Here is a 20,982-nt window from a genome sequence, read left to right on the forward strand (position 1 = left end):
ACTTTGGCTTAGGTCATAATCTTGTGGTTTGTGAGTTTGAGCCCCACATCGGGCTCTGTGCTGACAGCTCAGAGCCTGGAGCCTACTTCAGATTCTGTGTCTCCCCCTCTCTCTACTCCTCCCCTTCTCACACTCTGTGCCTCTCTGTCTCTTAATAATAAATAAACATTAAATTAAAAAAATAAAATAAAACTAATCAAAGAAAGCAGAATTAATATTAACTTCAGATAAACCTGACTGCAAAACAAGGAAGATAGAGATAAAGGGAAACATTACCTAGTGATAAAGGGTCAATCACCCAAGAAGATATAACAATCCTAAATATGTAAGCATGTAACAACACAATGTCAAAAAAAAAATGCAAAAATTAAGTTTCAGTTAGAACTGAAAACAGGTAGACAGATTTACAGTTATCATAAGAAACTTTGATGCCACTTGCTTATCAGTTGATGTATCATGCAGGCAGACTCTGAGTCAGCTTTATCTAACCAACACACAATTTCTTAACTAGTTTTTTGCCAAGAACTACTATAGAAGTCTGGTGGAGTCTATGGATATCCAACCAGAATAGTTTTAAAAGCATATAAGAGACTATATATTTTCCATTGGATAGTCTTTCCTGCTTTGTTGAAGATTAGTTGACCATTTGGTTTTGGGTCCATTTCTACATTCTCTATTCCGTTCCATTGATCTGTGTGTCTGTTTTTGTGTTAAAACCATATTGTCTTGATGATCACAGCTTTGTAATACAGATTGAAGTCCAGAATTGTGATGCCTTCTACTTTGCTTTTTTGTTTGTTTGTTTGTTTGTTTGTTGCAAGATTACTTTGGCAATTTGAGTTTTTTTCTGGTTCCATACACATTTTAGAACTGTTTGTTCTAGCTCTGTGAAAAATGCTGGTGTTATTTTGATAGGGATTGCATTGAATGTGTACATTGCTTTGGGTAGTATAGATATTTTAACAATCTATGAGCATGGAATGTTTTTTTTTTCATTTCTTTGTGTCTTCAATTTATTTCATAAGTATTCTACAGTTTTCAGATTACAATGAGTATCAATTATATTGGAACATAGTTCAAAAATTATTAAAATATATTTTATATATGTTTCTTTACTAAAACATAAGATAATATTTACTAACAAATCTGACAGTTATTGTAATCATAAGGTAGCAACGAGTGTAAAAGATATTTTGAGATGCCTGCAATAACTTTGATGGAGGTGACAAAGCCTCACATCTCAAGAATAACAAATACTGATCTTGTTAATTACCTACAATCAAAATTGAATGTAATGCATAATACTAGTTAGAAGTTAGTGAACATAAGAAAAAAAAAAAAAACTGTTGGGCACCTGGGTGGCTCAGTAGGTTAAGTGTCTCACTCTTGATTTCGGCTCAGGTCATGATCTCACAGTTTGTGAGTTTGAGCCCCATATCAGACTCTGCACTGACAGTGCAGAGCCTGCTTGGGATTCTCTCTCTCCATCTCTGGTCCTTCCTTACTCTCTCTCTTTCCCACTCACTCAAAATAAATAAATAAACTTTGTTTTAAAAAAGAAAAAAAACAACTGTTTTAAATATTTCTCATTTGAGTTCACAAATCCTCTAAAGTCTACTCATGAACTCCAGATTAGGAACTCTTGGTCTAAAATTTCTTGACTAAGTTAAACATCATCAGGCTAGAATTGGCCTAGTTAAATCCTAAAGTGACTTGGACAGGTCAAGATGTAAAATTTTCTATCTTTGACTTTCTGGACCCAGAAAGTGCCTACTCTGCTGGTCAGAGTCTTCAGGAAAGACTTCATGAGGCACTGGAGGTTATTTATATATAGGTTTAACTGGTTTGCAGAGTGGTTAATACCATAATTGTTGTTTAATAGTACTATTTTAAAATGTTATATTAACCAAAAATTAATACTTCAAAATAGGAAGAAAATAATTTTTCATAGATCTATTAAAGTTTATAAATGTTATGATAGTCTGACAGGCTTTATCAATACATTTAAAGGTTTCCATTATTTTTCTTTGTTCTATCTGCCCCTGTATGCTCTCAGAAATCTGAGTCTCAAAGTATTATATTAGCAGGCATATACATACATGGTATTATCTTATAAAGTATCACTAAATCTTAGTATAATAAAAAATAATTTTATCCTGTAATGAGTCCCTAAGATTTGTTCTATTATTATTTTTTTAATCACAACTAGTTTGTGGAAGAATAAGTGCCAGTTTGAGAAATATTCATAGGGAAAAAAATAATGATTCATTAGCCTCCTCTATATAAATAGCATTATATTAAAAGTACTAAGTTTTGAGAGTTTTGAACCAAGAAGGAAAATATGTTTTTGAAGAATTCTTGTTAAAATATTTAATCATAAGAACAATAGGTTTCTTTAGATTTAGTTCCAGTGGATGTACTATAACAGTATATTACATTCTGTGGCTTTTGAAATTTGAAAGATGAAACCTGCTTTACAAGCACAAAATGCTATCATATAATTATGTCAGTTTTCATTAAAAGTAAATCTAAGTAAAGCTCCAGGCCTGTTATTTTCCAGTTATTGATGAAAACCAATTCCATTTTATGTAAATAGCATTTACTTTAATAAGAGTAAATTCAAAGGTATTTTTAAGTCATAGTTGTTCAAATTAAGTGAATGAAAGTTTGAGAAAAACATTTCAATAATTATTAGCCCTTTTCTAGGAAGGAAAATGGCATATATAGAACCCATTATTTTAATTTATTTTATCACATTTTGAAATAATTTATCATCCTGCATATAATTGTAAGTTCAGGGGTGCCTGGGTGGCTCAGTGGGTTAAGTGTCCGACTCTTAGTTTCGGCTCAGGTCATGATCTCACTGTTGGTGGGTGGAGTCCTGTGTCAGGTTCCTTGCTGATAGCTGGGGGCCTGCTTGGGATTCGATTCTCTCTCTCCCTCTCTCCCTGACCCTCCTCTGCTCAAGCTCTCTCGCTGTCTTTCAAAATAAATAAAATAAACTTAAAAAATTAAAAAAGTAATTGTAAGTTATACATATGTAACTTATCTAAATATATAATTTTGATGAACAATTTATGCACAAGACAATGCCAAGTAGATTATTTTTAGACTAAGCAAACTTTTTATTCACTTTTAAGATTTTCTCATTGATGATTTCTATCAAGAATAAAAAATGAAAATGAAAATAATTAGGAATTTTATTCAGCCATTTCAATAATAAAATAATAAGAATAAATATATATTGATATAAAGATGAACACAGATATCAATATAGATATATTCATGGAAGCAAGCTCAACTGTATCTTTGGAAATTTGAAAATACTTTATAGAAAATTAATACAAATTCAATATTTTACATTTTTCCTACTACTTGTTTTTAAAATAATTACATAATTTGGAAAAATACAATGTATCAGCATGCCATTCAGTGCTATTACTTTCTGAATGTGCCTCCACTAAATGAACACAGATTGGGAGGCAGTACTCTCAGCAGCCACACCTTGATGTTTCAAAATTAGTTGATGGTCTGTCTTGAAGACAGCCCCAAAACCGGGCTCCTGGGGTCCTGTTCTGTTTGAAACTGCTGCGATGACATCTCCCCCATAAAAATAAAAAAATCCTATAGGATGAGCCCCTGTGCAGAGTCTTTAAGTTAGTGGCTTGCAAACACCCAGAATCATGAGAAAAGAGGGAACAGAAACTAGGCAAATTTTAAGGTAAGTTAATGTGGTATGAATTAAAATTGCTCCTGTCTAATAAAGAAGGAAGCTATAGAAGAACTGCCTCGAGGCACCTAAGTGGCTCAGTCAGTTAAGTGTCCAAATTCAGCTCGGGTCATGATCTCCTGGTTCGTAGGTTTGAGCCCTGCATTGGGCTCTGTGTTGACAGCTTGTAGCCTGGAGCCTTTCTCAGATTCTCTGTCTCTCTCTCTCTCTCTCTCTGCCCCTCCCTTACTCACACTCTGTCTCTCTCTCTCAAAAATAAATAAACACTAAAAAGAAGAAGAAGAGGAAGAGGAAGAGGAAGAAGAAAGAAAAGGCGGGGGGAGGGGGAGGAGGAGGAAGAGAGAAGGAGAAGGAGAAGTGACTGTATAGGCACATAAACAAAGCATTTGGGATAGAAAAGATAGAAAATTTCCATATGGATAAAGAAAGATTAAGTTCTACAAATTGGGCTTGCCTGCTACAGGAGGAATTTAAAACAGTTTTGTTATAGGGTTCATAATAAGCTGCTTATTATCTATAATATAATAAAATAATATAATGACTTTACATGATATATATTGATATAATATATAATAATTGTCTTAATTGCTTTCATACATTGACATTTAATTTTCACAACAATCCTGTATTATAGTTAAGAAGTTCTCTGTTGCATGCTTGAAGAAACTAAAACTTTGAGGAGCTAGTTAAGTCTTTCTTGATGTCAATTTTTTGGCAGACCACACCCCCCCCCCCAACAAATTAGCAAAGATTGTCACCAAGGTCTCCATATAGGTTTAGAAACTGTCTACTTCTCACTATTTCTACCACTAAAACTGTGGTGTGAACCATTATCTTTTATTGACTAGAGTTGAGACTATTAGAATAGTTCTTGATTAGTTTCCTTGCCAAAGAACCTTGTCTTCTTCTCCTACCCTCACACAGTCTAGTTTCTTTATAGTAGTGTTATGTATTGGATGTTTGTGGCCCTCCAAAATTCATATGTTGGGACCTTAATCCCCAATGTGATGATATTTGAAGGTGGGAACTTCGGGAAATAATTAGGTCTAGAGGAGGTCCTGAAGGTGTGATTCTTGTGATAGGATTAATGGTTTTATAAAAAGATAAAGAGACCCAAGATCTCTCTTTTCATTCTCTATATCTCTCTCACATTCTCCCCCTCTCTCTCTCTTTCTCTCTCTCTCTCTCTCTCTCTCTCCAGAAGATACAGTGACAAGAAGCAATTTATAAACCAAGAGAGCTCTCACCAAGAACCTGATCATGCTTGCATTCTCATCTCAGCTTTCAAGCCTCCAGCATTGTGAGACGTAATTGTTTGTTATTTAAGCCACCCAGCCTATAGGTATAGCAGATGCAATTAACTAAGGCAGTATCTAGAGTATTTAAACTATTAGATAAAAGCTTTTTTAAACTATTAGATTTAAAAAAAAAATGGAGTTAAGTTCAAATTCCAAAGTACTTATCATGGGCTAAGAACCAAATGATGAATCTTGATTGGCTCTTTGACATTCTCATCTCCTACACCTGTGCTTTTGCTCTTCCCATGCCTTCTCTCTATTCCTCTTACCTGTAATTCACTCTCCTCCATCAAAGCATTTACATAGATGTCACTTCTGCCTAGAAGAGTGTCTTCTCAAATATCTGCAAGTCCTCTCCCATTCTTTCCTGTCTCTACAAAAATGTCTCCACAATCTATACTCTCTAGCTTTCTCAATCTTTCAATACCAATTTAAATGCACTTTCTGTTTTTATTTATTATTATTTTTTATTTGACAGAAAGAGAGAGAGAGAGAGAGAGGAGGGAAGAGGGGCAAAGGGACAGAGAGAGACAATCTTAGGCAGGTTCCATTCTCAGCATGGAGCCTGACACAGGGTTTGATCCCACAATTCTGAAGTCATGACCTGAGCCGAAATTGAGAGCTGGATGCTTAACCCACTGAATCACCCAGGCACCCCAAGTTTTTATATTATCTTATTTTCCATCAGGTCAATGAGAATAGGGACTTAATGTACTCTATTTATCACAGCATTCTCAGCTCTTAGAATAGTGCCTGCATTGTTGTTTCTTCATGAATACTTGTTGAATGAATGAATAAAAGTTTATACTCAGCTCAGCTAGTAATAGTCAGAGCCTGAGTTTGTTACTAGGTTTCTCTGATTTCTAGCCTACATGATACTGAATTTATCTTTTTGTCCTGTAGTTCTAAATAGTTCACAAATATTTCTTTGATGCAACTAGCCTGCAAGGAAAGCAACAAAACAAAATAAAAACGAAACAAACTTGTGCAACCTCATCATATTTTAGTCCTAATATTTAAGTTGCTCTAAAATAGTTGAGAATGGTGTTTTTAATATGGCAAATCTGAATGAGATTTTGTGACTCAAAGTATTATATACAAAGAAAGTAACTGAAAGAACCAAAATAATATAAATGAACTATTTACAGATCTAATACCAGATTTTCTGGGCATCATTATAAATACTTGTACTATCACCTATACAAGAGTGGAAACAGCAAGAATATAAAACAGTTTAGAAGGGGGAATATAGAAATCTCAGTCATAGCTAGTGGCCACATTTTGGTATTTTTTTCTAATCTTCACTGGATTGGCCTTTTCTCTCTATTGTAATATTCCTAGGAAAAAACTACACTGTCTTATTACTTATCAAGACTCTTATGAAATTAGAGCACCCCAGTTTCTAATTATACAGGGCAGGTATCATAACCACTATTGTATTAATCTGTCTCCTTTTACAGTTTTCTTTTTTTTCTACTTCTGTATGTTTTTTCTTTTTCACCTAAGTGTTCATTGCATGACATGACTGAGATCTGCCTTTATGTTTATGAAGAACAGCAAATTTTCATTTTATCTATTTTATTTTGTAGACTGTGCTCTTGGGCTTATTGTATATATTGTGTTTCATAGATACTTTTTTTTTTTAATTTCTTATAATGGCTATCTTCTGTGGTAAGCTAGCTTGTATTCAGTTTTTATTTTGTTCCTTGCATGTCTTATCCTAATCATCTTCTCCCTTTTACTGCTTTATCACAAGGACATAGCTAAAATGTCTGTACCAGTTCTCCAAGTCAGGGGCTTTCCAAAATGGATTTTTAAAAAATGCTTATTTATTTATTTTAAGAGAGGGAGAGCATGGGCAGGAGAGGAGCAGAGAGACAAGGAGAGAGACAGAATTCCGAGCAGGGTCTGTGCTGTCAGCACAGAGCTGGCTGTGGGGCTCAAACTCACGAACTGTGAAATCATGACCTGAGCTGAAATCAAGAGTCAGACCCTTAACTGACTGAGCCACCCAGGTGCCTCTTTCCAACATGTTTTAATGCATTCAACAGACTAGAGTATATTTTACATTATCTCTCTTTATACATGCACACAAATCTGCAAAACTGATAAATAGAAGTGCAACAATCTCTCCTAAAAAATTAATTGCCTCTATTCATATGATTCTGTCTGTCTAGTTCTGTCTCTGTCTCTTTCCGTAAAAAAAGTAATTTTTAGAAACATATTCGCAACAGAAAAAAGAGATTGCTTTGTTTCAAAGTCCCTTTTGTACTTAAGAATCAAACCATTGTAAATAAGAATCTACTTATCCATTAAGTAGAAAATTTCACTTAACTATTTTTAAACTATTTACTTAAAATTTTTTGGCTTGATAATTTGTAGTAGTCATCTCTATTAATGTGGTCGATTTGTTTCTAATTCTGTTAAAGATTTACTCCATCAAAACAGTTAATAAAATCTCAGTTTAATTAATTCTCAAAATTTATTGGAAAGCAATTTCCATGTAGTTGGATGTAGTAGAATAAAGTTGGATCGTGCTGAGGACTCATTTGTGAAATATTTTATGCTATTTTAAGGTTAAAATTTAGGTTCATTAGTAATGAGTATTCATCCCCAAATGAATCTATGACTTCAGTATGTCTTTTGACATACACTTTAGATTTATTTTTTGAAGTTTTTATTTACCTTCCAGTTAGTTGACATACAGTGTATGTGATTCAAGACTTCCATATAACACCCAGGGCTCATCACAAGTCACTTATTTCACCCATGCCCCTCCCCCTCCCTTCCAGTAACCATCTGTTTGTTCTCTACAGTTAGAAGTCTGTTCCTTGAATTTCTTCTCTTTCTCTCTCTTTTTTCCTTTTGCTCATTTTGTTTCTTAAAATCCACATGAGTGAATCATATGGTATATCTCATTCTCTGACTGACTTATTTCTCTTAGCATAATACTCTCTAGTTCCATCCATGTTTTTGCAAATGGCAATATTTCATTCTTCTATATGGCTGGGTAATATATATATATATATACATATATATATATATGTATATATATGTATATATATATATATGCATACACACATATATATATTCCACATCTGTTTTATGCATTCATCAGTCAATGGACATTTGGGATCTTTCCATAATTTGGCTATTGTAAATAATGCTGCCATAAACATCAAGGTGCATGCATCCCTTTGAATTCGTATTTTTGTATTATTTGTGTAAATATCTAGAGGAGCAATTGCTGGACCATAGGGCAATTCTATTTTTAACGTTTTTAGAAAACTTTGTACTGTTTTCTAGAGTGTCTGCACCAGTTTTCATTGCCAACAATGCAGAAGTTTCCCCTTTCTCCACATCCTCTTCAACACTCTTGTTTTTTGTGTTGTTGATTTTACCCATTCTGATGGTGTGAGGTGATACATCAAAATAAAAAGCTTCTGCATAGCAAATACATTGCAAAAGAAACAATTAACAAAACCAAAAGGCAATCTATGAAATGAGAGATATTTGCAAATGACATATCTGATAAATGGTTAGCATCCAAAATATATAAAGAACTTATAAAACTCTAAACCCATAAAATGAGTAACCCAATTAAAAATGGGCAGAAGACATGAATAAACATTTTTCCAAGGAAGACATACAGATGGACACAGAAACATGAAAAGATGCTCAGCATCATTTATCATCAAGGAAATACAAATCAAGGCTATAATGAGATATCACCTCACATCTGTCAGAATGACTTTAGAAGTAGATATTTGTTAAATTTCTTCATGAAGGAGGTTATGTATTTAAGAATATTCTCAGTGTTATTTGCATTCAAAAGGTGAAGAGAGCAATTGTCTGGTGGTAAATTATTTCAAAAAAACATATTGTTAAAATACTCTTGTATGCATATTCAGGTGTTTGTGATGAAAATGAGTAAATATCTTTGAAAACTATTCTTTTGTCATTTCTCCTCTGATTAGAAAAACTGGTAAAATGTTAGAACGCTGCCAGCTTGCTGCAATAGAAAGAACAAATTACAGTCACAAGACTTTACGGCATTAGTCTAGTCTACAATTCTTTTAAATTCTGATGAAATTCAATTTTTCATGCACTGACACTGATGGACGGTTGTTATTTTTAGATCCAGTGCTGTAACAACAAGTCACCAGTGTTAGAAGTCTCCTGGCTAACATGGTGGCCGTTACAGCTTTGATTGAGATTGCTCCTGACATAGGTCAGGCAGAGCAGTAGACTGGGTCATGCTGTCCTGGCAACTGGCTTCTTTCGTGCCCTTGGTGCTCTAAAGAAATATGAACCTAAATCAGACCATGCAGCATTGTGGTGGTAATCATTTCTAATGGAGTGTGGTTACAAGATGTTGCAGAAATATATATATCATTCCACCCTGGTAATATATCTTCTTTCCATAGAGCAAACAGTGCCCTATTTAGTAAGAATGGCTACATTCATCTTGATCTGCCTTGGGTGTTAAACTTTGCATGGTTGCTGAACTGATTTCCTAAACAAAAGGCAGTAGAATACTAAAACATGTTGGTATACAAAGAAACAAAAGCTTTCTACTTATATAAGGATTGAATGTCATAGCTCTTTCTTTCATTTCCAGAGGAGTATCCAGTCATTCAAAGTGCTCTTGTTACGTTTTGTTTTACATGGTTCTTAAAGACACTTCAATATTAATGATACCTACAGTTAGGGAGGAAAGTATAATAAAGTTACTAAGATGCTTTCTTCAAATTTTGACTTACAAGTATTACAGTCACTTCCTCCTATTCAGACTGAAAAAGAAGCAACAGGACAGACAGCAAATGAAGTCTTATCCCATGGCAGAGAGGATGGATACCAACTTAACACTCATTCTCTTCATCTTCCTTAGTAATACAGCACCAATTTTACTTCATTTAGCAGTGTGCCTGCCAAAACACAGCTTGCATTTTGTAACTTTCCTTGCCACGAGGAGTGAATGCAGTGTAAGTGGAAGGCACTAGTTAAAGCTTATGAGGACCACCTTTGAGAGGGTCCCAATTTAGCTAGCAAGTCCCTTATTTCCCTTATCTTCCTCCTTTCTCTTCCTGATTGCTTGACCCCAGATATAATGCCTGAGTCTTCAGTCAGCATCTTGTGAAAATGAGGTAAACTCACATAAGAAAGTCATCTACTGAGAATGGTTGAGCAGAGGGGCACCTGGGTGGCTCAGTCAGTTAGGTGTCCGACTTTGCCTCAAGGGTCATGATCTCAGGGTTCGTGAGTTCCAGCCCAGCATCAGGCTGTCTACTGACAGCACAGAGCCTGCTTAGAATCGTACATCTCCCTCTCTGCTCCTCCCCTGCTCATTCTCTCTCTCTCTCTCAAAAGATATAAATAAATGTAAAATAAAGAATGGCTGAGCAGAAAGACAGAGGAGCTGCTATAGACTGATTTCCTCCTGATTTCTTTTGAGAGAGAAAAATATAGTAACATGTGTAAGCCACTGTTATGAACAGTCATCTACTAGCAGAATTTTATTTCAACCTAGTTTCAGATTCTGAGAATGGGATGCATTTCTTCTTATATATACTCATGATAAATTGTGGCATTGCCCTGTTAGCATTAGATTTCCTCAGATAATTGTTCAGACCCACTATGATTATAGAGACCATGTTGTCAAGCATAAGAATGGCCTCCACTGTCTGGCTCTGGGTAGCAATCACTCCCTACCTTCTCCCTGTACGTAGTTATATGTTAACAACCCATGCTTGTTCAGTAATTCCTTATCTATGATTAAGTTGCACTAAGGCCAGTGCTATAATTCACAATGTTTCTTGTGTGCATGACAGTGCTATAAGATAATTCACAATATCTCTTGTGTGCATGAAAAATATGGGTTAAACAGAAATTTTGGCTGAGAATCAAAACATCTGATTTCTTTAAAGTGGGGAATAATAACTAGGCCAAAGATCACATATTTGGAGGAACAACTGGACAGAATGAATTGGAAACTTTGGTTCCAACTTAATTATTTTGTTCCGTGTAGATTCTGTTTATATTGTCTGTCTTAATTAGTAAACACTTGAGGGCACAATTCTATACATTCTATTCCTTCTGTGATTAGATGTGTCCTTGGGGTAATTATCATTTAATTTTTGAATTATTTTAGCATATTTGGTAAAGGGGGTTTTATATTAGAAAATACGTAGATTCATGGGGTGCCTGGGTGGCTCAATCGGTTAAGCATCTGACTTTGGGTCACGTCATGATCTCACAGTTCGTGGGTTCAAGCCCAGCGTCCGGCTCTGTGCTGACAGCTTGGAGACTGGAACCTGCTTCAGATTCTGTGTCTTCCTCTCTTTCTGCCCCTCCCAACTCTCTCTCTCTCAAAAATAAATAAACATTAAAAAAAAAAAAAGGAAATATGTAGATTCAAGAATGTTAATTGTGCCAGGCAAAGTGGCAGTGGCAGCAGTATAGTTTATGAATATCCCTAAGTCATTCCACAAAATAAAACATAAAAAAAAATAAAACTAAGAAAAGTTATTACATCCAACTTATGCAATAAAACCAAGTGATATGGTAATTCCATGAACCCCAAAATATGTGCAGAGAAGTCCAAATCACTGAGGAATAATATTAGGAAAATATTTTTTTAAATATCCGATGGTCTAATCATAGCTTAACAAAAATATGTCCAAAATCTTATAAAAGACACAAAAATAGCTTAAGAAAATTAAAAGGCATATCATGCTCTTAAATAAGAAAATTCAACACCATAAAAATGTCACTCTTTGCAAGCTAACTCAATGTAAAACTAATAAGAATACTATTAAGGTCTGTATTTATTTGTCTGTTTATTTTGAGTCAGACAATCAGTTTGAAAAACAATATAACAAGAGTATCCAGGAAAACTTTAAAAAGAATGGCTTTGAGAGGTTGTATTCTTACCAAATGCTCATATTTAAAACCTCAATAATTAGAAAGATTATGATAATGATGTATTGATAGCAGAACCAACAAAGCAAATAAAATAATATACAAACAAGTTGTATGTATAAATGTAAAATGCAGAGATGTTAGCTTCTTTAATTTGCAGGAAAATGGTCTTTTTAATAAACTTTAAAGGGATAACTGGTTTACTGTATGAAAATATATATAATTGAACACATTCTCATAATCTAAAGAAAATTAATTCCAAACTGACCAGATACTTATATCCAAAAATCTAAAATATTCAAGTAGTACAAGAAAACATGGATAAATTTAAGTTGGGAATGGAATAATTTTTTTCCTACTGATGCTTTAAAATCCAGATGCAACAATAGAATGGTTGATAAACTTCACTTACAAGCAAGGTTTTGGATGGCTAAAACACCATACAAAATTTTATTTGCTAATGTTATTAGAGACCAAAAGTGATATCCTTAATATATAAAGAGCTTTGAAAAATTGAGAGAAAAAGCCTGAAAACTTGATGGAAGCAGGTAGGAAATATGAATGGAATTCACAAAAAAGGAATGTGAATTGTCTTAATGGTATAAAAAAGAGACTCAACATCATTCATAGTAATAGAAATGTAAATTAAAACTACATTCAGGAGAGTATATTCTATTTTACAAGTGGGTAAAATCCCAAAGTTTGACCACACATTTTTCTGTTGAGACTGTAGGTAAATAAGCTGTTTTATATATCACTTCAAGGAATATAAAATAATTCAACCAGAGGGGAATTTAACACTATGTAGTAAAATTACATATGCATTTATCTTTCGATTCAACAATCACACTGCTAAGAATCTATCCCAAAGACACACTAGAAAAGCAAACAACAAACAAAAAAGACAAATGCATAATTTATAAGAGCATAATAGAGAGAAAAACCAATATGGAATTAATTGAATATGCCATGAAACATCCATTCAATGTTTTATTATGCAGCTTAAAAAAGAAAAGGAATACAGACTGTCTCTAAATACTTCTATGGAAGAATTTCAGGTTATATTTTTCTAGTTTAAAATTAGAGAGAGAAACATGTCAGATTAAATTTCCATTTATCTAAGAAAAGAACAAGTTGAAACTTAATATATAGTTATGTTCAATTTTCATTTTGTCTTTGATATGCAGTAGTTGCACTTTTAAAAAGTTTCTACTGGTATAAAATTATGCAAATTATTTATGCAAGCTTAAAGTCAAATCAACAAAATTAGATTTGTTTAAAGAAATGAATTTCCTATCTTTGACCTTGCCAGCCTTTTTTCCTCTCTTCCTTGAATGATCATTTTATTATGTGAAGCTTCTGTGGCCTTCTATGAGTTTAAAGACAAACAAATATGTAAATATATGTACGTACATGGGGGTATACGTATGTGTTGTATAAGTGTTTGTGTGTGTATTACACTGGATGTATGAGCATAGAGAAAATACCTATTATAATTTATTTTTTTTCAGTTATAAAATGTGTTTACTTGTAAATGCATTTGGTCATCCCAATACTTCACATTCAAGAACAGTTTATCTCAGCCATGGTGGTAATACCATGTAATAAACAGTATTTATTACATATGTGGCACTTTTCTAAGACTTTTATGTATATATATTAGCTGATGTAATACACTAGCCCTATTTAATAAGTACTGTTATCATTATGCTTGTATTTTACAAAAAGTCCTGAAGCACAGAGAGGTTAAACAACTATCCTGATGTTACCACACATGGTAAATTGCCAAAGGAGGATTTATACACAAGCATTCTCAGCCACATCCCAGGTCACTAACCACTATGCATACTGCCCATATTGTAAGGGTTCAATTGGCCATCTTCACTATTGGCATGTTGGGAGAGGAAATTAAGAATCTTAAGAAAAGTCTTTATGGGTAGGAAGAAAAAGTTCTCAAACTAATGACCTAGAACTGGAGCGCTCTTCTCCAGTTTCCCAAGCAATGAGGTATTCACACAGTTTTGGAGACTTTGACAGTCTGGAGTAATTCCAGGGCCCTTGGAACAAAAAGAGAGGAGTTTTACAATGATGATATACTTAATATGCATGGAGACTTCTTGCATAATTCAAAGTTACTTTAAAACACAGTATTTGACTGTATTTCCATAGTGGGAAATACCCTAAAAGAGAGAAATGAAAAAAAATCTTAAATTATTTTCGGTATTAAATTGTTACAGTAGTGGCAGTATTGTTATTATAAGACATGCATAAAAGTCATAGCACAAAGCAAATGAATTCTTGTTATGTAGTATTAGGAACTGAGATTTCTGATATAGTAGAACAGGGAATAGTATGTTTATTAGTTTCCTATGGCTGTTGTAACAATTTATCACATTTTTTCGATGGCTTAAAACAAGTTATTCTCTAAGAGTTCTGTAGGACAGAGGTCTGAAGTTTCACTGGGATAGAATCACCCTGAAGAATTAGTTTCCTTGACTTTTACTTCTTCTAGAGGCACATTTCTTAGCTTGTGATCCCTTTCTCCACCTTCAAAGCCAGAACTGTAGCATTTTGCTTCAGTGATCACATTGCCTTCTTCTATGTCAAATCTCTGTCAGTCTTGCTCTTAAAGAATATTTGTAGTTTCATTTATAGCCCATGTAGACAATCTAGAACAATCCCCATAATTCAAGATCTTTAATTTAAGCACGTCCGTTATGTCCCTGTTACTATATATAATACACATGGGTTCTATGGGTTAAGACCTGGGTATCTTTGGGGCCATTATCTAGCCTACAATAGTCTACCTCCTGCCCCAGCAATTCACATACAAACCATGTACAAAATACCTTCACTTATTCTATCATCCTAAAAAGTATCAACCTATTACAGCATCAACATCAACATAAATATTGTCATCTCAAAAGTCTCAAATCTCACCTAAATAATAAATCAGGTATTATTTGAGTATGATCCATCCTGGAAAATATTCCTTTCTATCTATTAGCCTATGCAACTAAGAAACAAGTTATCTCTTCCCAAAATACAATGATAGGTCAGGCATAGAATAACAATAGACATCTACCAAAGGGAAAAAGGCAAGGAAGAAAGGTATCACTTAACTACGGTAATAATATTTCTCCAGAAAAACTGAATCAAAAGAGTGTGTGTGTGTGTGTGTGTGTGTGTGTGTGTGTGTGTATGTGTATAAAAGAAAGAAAAAAAGAGAAAGTGAGATTCTGAAGAATTGTCTCATGCATATGTAGGAACTGGACAGTCCAAAATCTGTAGGGAAGACCAGCAGGCTGTATACCCAGGGAAGACCTGATATTGCAACTTGAGTCCAGAGGCAGTATGGAGGCAAAATTCCTTCTACCCCAAAGACCCTCAGTCTTTTTTCTCTTTAAGGCCTTGAACTTACTGAATGAGTCCTACTCACATTATGGATGGAAATCTAATTTACTTAAAATCTACTTTTAAAATTTTAATCTTTTCTAAAAAAAAATCTTCACAGTGACATTAAGACTGGAGAATCTGTTTCCCTGCCCTTTCAAGATTGAGGAGCTGCATTTTTTTTTTTTTTTTTGTCTTATGGTCAAGATGTGTTCTAGCTCTGTAAACCTAAAAAGCTAAAACAATGACCCAAACAGCAATGATGACATTTACATAGCCAATTATGTTTTCCAAACACCCATTTCTACTCGAAACAATGGCTCCTGAGAGAGGTGATTTATTTTAGAAGTGATGAGGAATATACAGATGAGCTTGGGACATTTTGTCACACCAGAAATCAAAGATGCTATCAAAGGCAACTGAGGCTGTCAAAGGTTAAGAAGACTCAGGGACCAATGTAAAGACGGCTGATCTAACCAGGGGCAATGTGACCACTCATTAAAATAACTTCCATGGAGGGGCACCTGGGTGGCTCAGGCAGTTAAGCTTCTGACTTTGGCTCAGGTCATGATCTCAGGGTTTGTGAGTTTGAGCCCCGCATCAGGTTCTGTGCTGACAGCTCAGAGCCTGGAGCCTGCTGCAGATTCTGTGTCCTCTTCTTTCTCTGCCCCAACTCTGCTTGTGCTCTGTATCTCTCTGTCTTTCAAAAATGAATAAACATTTAAAAAATAAATAAATAAAATAACTTCCATGGAGTGAAGCACATTAAATTCATCAATTAATGATACTAAAAATTAAACATCACAACTAACTAAGCATCTTTAAAAACTATTGAAGAACAAACTAATTATTTGGAGAATTGGTTAATAAAGGGGAGAAGATAAAAATTGCCCTCTATAAACAGTGAAGAAAAACAAATATTTGATGAAGAAAAGTTGCTATTTATAAAAATAATTTAAAGACTTCTGGGTGGCTCAGTCAGTTGAGCATCTGACTCTTGATTTCAGCTCTGGTCAAGATCTCAGGGTCCTGTGATCAGGCCCTGCCTTCCAGCTCCATACTGGGTTTGGAGGTTACTTAAGAGTTTCTCTCTCCCTCTCCCTCTGCCCTTCCTAAGTGCATGTGTTCTCTCTCTCTCTCTTTCTCTCTCTCTCTCTCCCTCTCAAAAAAAAAAGTTAATAAATAGAATATAAAATTTGAACATTACCATTTTTGCAAACCTTGTTGAAAGGAAAAACATACAGCAATGATCACCAGTAGCCATTATCATAACAAAAGGAGAGATGTTTTACATTATGTTCATTTTTATAAAAGGTCATAATACCAGGTATGTAGTAAATATAGTCTAAATATGATCAAGAGACTGTCTGTAATCACTGACTAATAAAAATTCAGGTGACAGAGTAAGACACCAAATGATCAAAGAAGCCAAATTCAGACATCATGATGATTCTCAGTATAATCATTCTATATTTTTTTAAAAGTAAAACACAAAAAAGAGGGAGCTATGGGTTAGAAGAGACTTAAGAGAAATACAATCCAATTGCAAAGTTTGGACATTATTATGATTCATATCCAAATAAAATATTTAGGAAATAATAATAGTTGACAAAGCCATTGAGCAAATTTTAATACTGACTATTTTATATTAATGAATTACTGTTATTATTTTTGAAGGTGGAATAAATCCCTGCCTTAAGGGTATATGCCGATTATTAATGAATAAAATAAAAGAAAGTCTGAACTATGCTTTAAAATGCTATTGGGGAGAAGAGAATTGTAAAGGGCACAAATTAATCAAGATTGTTGATGAGTTTATGATGTTGAATTTAGGTGATGAGTACTTGAAGTTTCATAATACTCTTCTATTTTTGTAATATTTGGATTTTTTTCCTAAGAAAAAATTTTTAAAAATTTTATAAGTTAGAAAAATTCTTAGTATTATACCTTTAATGCTGTCATAGCTCACATACCTAGATAATAAAAGTGATTATTTGGGAAAGTACATATATCTAAGTCCAACATGTAAAATTGGTAAATTGAAAATCTGCATCTTATTTTGCTGAAAGAATGGAAACTATCATGCCAGAGAAACCTCAATATTTTTCCACTAAATATACTAAACTGAAATTATTTGCTACCAATTACCTGTCTCCCTTTCTGTTAATTCCGATGTTAATTAAACTCCCCCTCCTCTATCAAGGCTAGACTTTCTATTTCTTCAGTGTATCCCATACACTTTTTTTTTAATCAAGAAGTTTGGTCCTCAAAACGTTCCTTCCTTCTAAACCTTTCCCTATACTTTGAACCCAATACTACAGGATACAAACATGCTACTACTTGATTTGCCCTTTGAAAGAAAGAATGAAAGAGAAAGAAAGAAAGAAAGAAAGAAAGAAAGAAAGAAAGAAAGATAAAAGAACAGGAGGAAGGAAGGAAGGAAGGAAGGAAGGAAGGAAGGAAGGAAGGAAGGGTGGGAGGGAAGGAGGAAAGAAGGAAGGAAACTGGAGAAATAAGAAGCAAAGGTTATCTGTTACTGAAAAACAGACACTATTGGACTTTGATCCCTGAGAGAAAGGAAATAAATGTTCTGAGCCTTATAATCAGCTAGCTTTCTACACAGTCAGTTCCCAGACTGCAGAGTAAAAAGGAAATGCCCAGGCAAAGGATGGCAGTCTCTCTGAATTGGAGAGACAGAAACCAGAGTTCAGGGAGATTGAGATAATGGGATTTGGTGGAGACTGGCACTAGAACAGAGAGAGTTTTGAAGAGAAAGCTCCAGAAATCTGCAGAGTGTTCCTGGGATCTTGGATTGAATCATATTCTGCAAATGTATAGGGTGAAACTCCACAAGGCTAGAAAATAAATTAAATATGGAGAGCCATGAGCTGAACTTCGAACATAATACCAGATAAAAGAGGGAGAACTCCCAGACTCATGTTTTGAGGCCAGTATTATCTTGATACCAAAACAATAAAAACACATTAAAATAAGAAAAGATATCTTAAGGCCTATTTTCTTCATAGATATAAAATAGAAATTCTTAAATTATTAGCAAATCAAATACATTAGTATATAAAATGGTAACAACATAACCAAGTACATGGTTGGTTTCCCCTGCAAAACTCAATGTAATTCACAAATATTGATAAATAAAGAACAGTCACGATTACATCATTAGATGCAGAAAAATCATTTAACAAAATTCCACATCCATGTATAAATAAACTCTTGGCAACCTAAACTTATATAGAAATATCCTCAACTTGGTAAAGAGAATATTCAAAAATTCTATGCTATTATTATACTTAGTGCAAAAGACTAAATATTTTTTTCTCTAAAACTGAGGAAAAGGGAAAAGATATGTGTTCTCGCCACTTCTATTCAACATTGTACCAATGATTCTAAACAGTGAAATATGTCAAGAAAAGTGTGTGCTTAAAACATTTTGGAAAATATGAAGTTAAACTGTTCACACACAATCTGATCCTTCACATGAAAAACCCCAAGGAATCTACAAAAATAGTGACTATGATTAGTAAATAAATTTAAACTCATCTATGGGTACGAAGTAATGTAAAAATTCATTCCATTTGTATATTTTACCAACAAACTATTAGAAAATGAAATTTTATAATCATATTTACAATAACATCCCAAAGTATATATGATTTAGAAATATATTCACCATAATATGTGCATGGTCTTGTACAAGGAAAATTCTGAAACATTGCTTAAATAAGTAAAGACCTATAATCTTATGATTAATTTTCAGTCATCTAGTTGGCCTATGTCCCTGGTCTGTGTCATTCACTAGTATTTCTTACCTTTTTTCTCTCCCTTACTTAGGTGAGACCAGTAGGCTAGAGGGATCTGGAATTGGGTAGTTGCCTTTCTGCCTCCATGAGTTAAGATTCTGTTAAAGTCCTTTTCACTGGAGAATAGGCTTTTGTTTTCGAGAATAAACTCCTGTATTTAAAAATATATTTTCTATCTCCACTTTCCCTGTCAGTCTTGTGGCAACTTTTCTTGAATATAGTAGGGTACCTGGAAGTAAAACTCACAATACTGTGGACCAGTAAAAATCAGTGATTGCCAAAGATTTGTGGGGAAGAAGCAATGAAAAGTTGAAGCACAGATTATTTTCAGGGTGGTGAAACTACTCTGTATTATACTATAATGGTGGATACATGTCAATATAAATTTGCCCAAATCCATAGACTATACACCACCAAGAGTGACCTTCCTGTAAACGATGGACTTTGGGTGATGATGATGTGTCAATGTAGGTTCATCAATTGCAACACATGTATTGCTCTAGTAGGAAATGTTAGTAATGGCGGAAACTTTGCATGTGTGGGGGCAGGAGGTACATGAAAAATGTACCCTCTGCTCAATATTGCTGTGAACCCAGAACTGCTCCAAAAATGTATTTAAAATTTTTTTAAGTTAAATGTTCTTACATAATATAATTTTTATAGTATATAATACAAATGCATAATACAAAATAAAGATAACTGAAAAGTAAAAGAGATTCACACACATTTTCTCTGCTTAACACATAAATATATTCATAAATTCATCACTATGTAGAGAAAAATATTCCTTTAATAAGAGCACCTTTTAATTTAATAAATCAAACATGCATGTGATTGACTAGATTGATATCATCTCTTTTTTGCTATAGTCATTGCATTGATTGGGTTTTGGCAAATTTATTTTCTTCATAAGATTTTGTAAATAGTGGGTTATTCTAATCAGAACATTAGAAAGATTGAATTTTTACATTCATAAATCTGACCACATTAATATTTTCTTCCCAGAAATGGTAGTAATATCAGGAAAGATATTTTTTCTTTGGTAGCATTTATTCTTCTATGGCACATAGTATTGCAAAATAGAAATACTATTGATTTAAGTACTCTGCGTTTAGGAATAGATTGATGAAATCTCAAACTCTATATTTCAAAATGTTTTTTCAAAAGGAATTTGTCAGATTTCTGACCTGCGATGTACATGTTTGTATTACCTTCAATGATTCATCTCTCTTGATTGTTTTAGCCACCCCTGCAACTGCCTTGTTTCTTCAGAGTCTACAGTTGTTATTTTTTGCTCCTGTGTGCTTGTGTGGGAAGGGGCCTGTCTGGTAAAATATCCTTGAGAACAGATGTACTTGAAGTGATTTCAATTAACTAGAAAAGACTTCCTTCTTTATAAAATCCTTAATCTACCATGTGGGCAAATAAATCAAACATGAAGTAGGGAGAAGCTAGAAAAAAAGAGTGAAGAGGAAGTAGGCTTTAGTAAGAGAAAAACAATATATTATTTTGTGTAAAATCAATAATAGCACATTTAGTCTACTCATAGATACCTGCGTTAAAATTAATGAAACTTTAACAGAATATTACATGCGCAAGGTTATCAAAGATAGACTATTAAATATTTTAAATTGGTACTTCCCTAAAAACTTTGTTAAATCATATTGGCTTGCTTCTTATGAAATTCAAGATTTTCTAGTTACTGTTAGGCTACCTTTCTATTATTTAAACTTTGGCTAGAATATATGGAGACACAAAGAAAATGCAAGGCCGGAGGGAGTAAAGAAAGAGCTAAATGATTTCAGATATTTAAACCATTACT

Source organism: Acinonyx jubatus, chromosome B2, assembly GCF_027475565.1.
Source record: "Acinonyx jubatus isolate Ajub_Pintada_27869175 chromosome B2, VMU_Ajub_asm_v1.0, whole genome shotgun sequence".
Classification (NCBI taxonomy): domain Eukaryota; kingdom Metazoa; phylum Chordata; class Mammalia; order Carnivora; family Felidae; genus Acinonyx; species Acinonyx jubatus.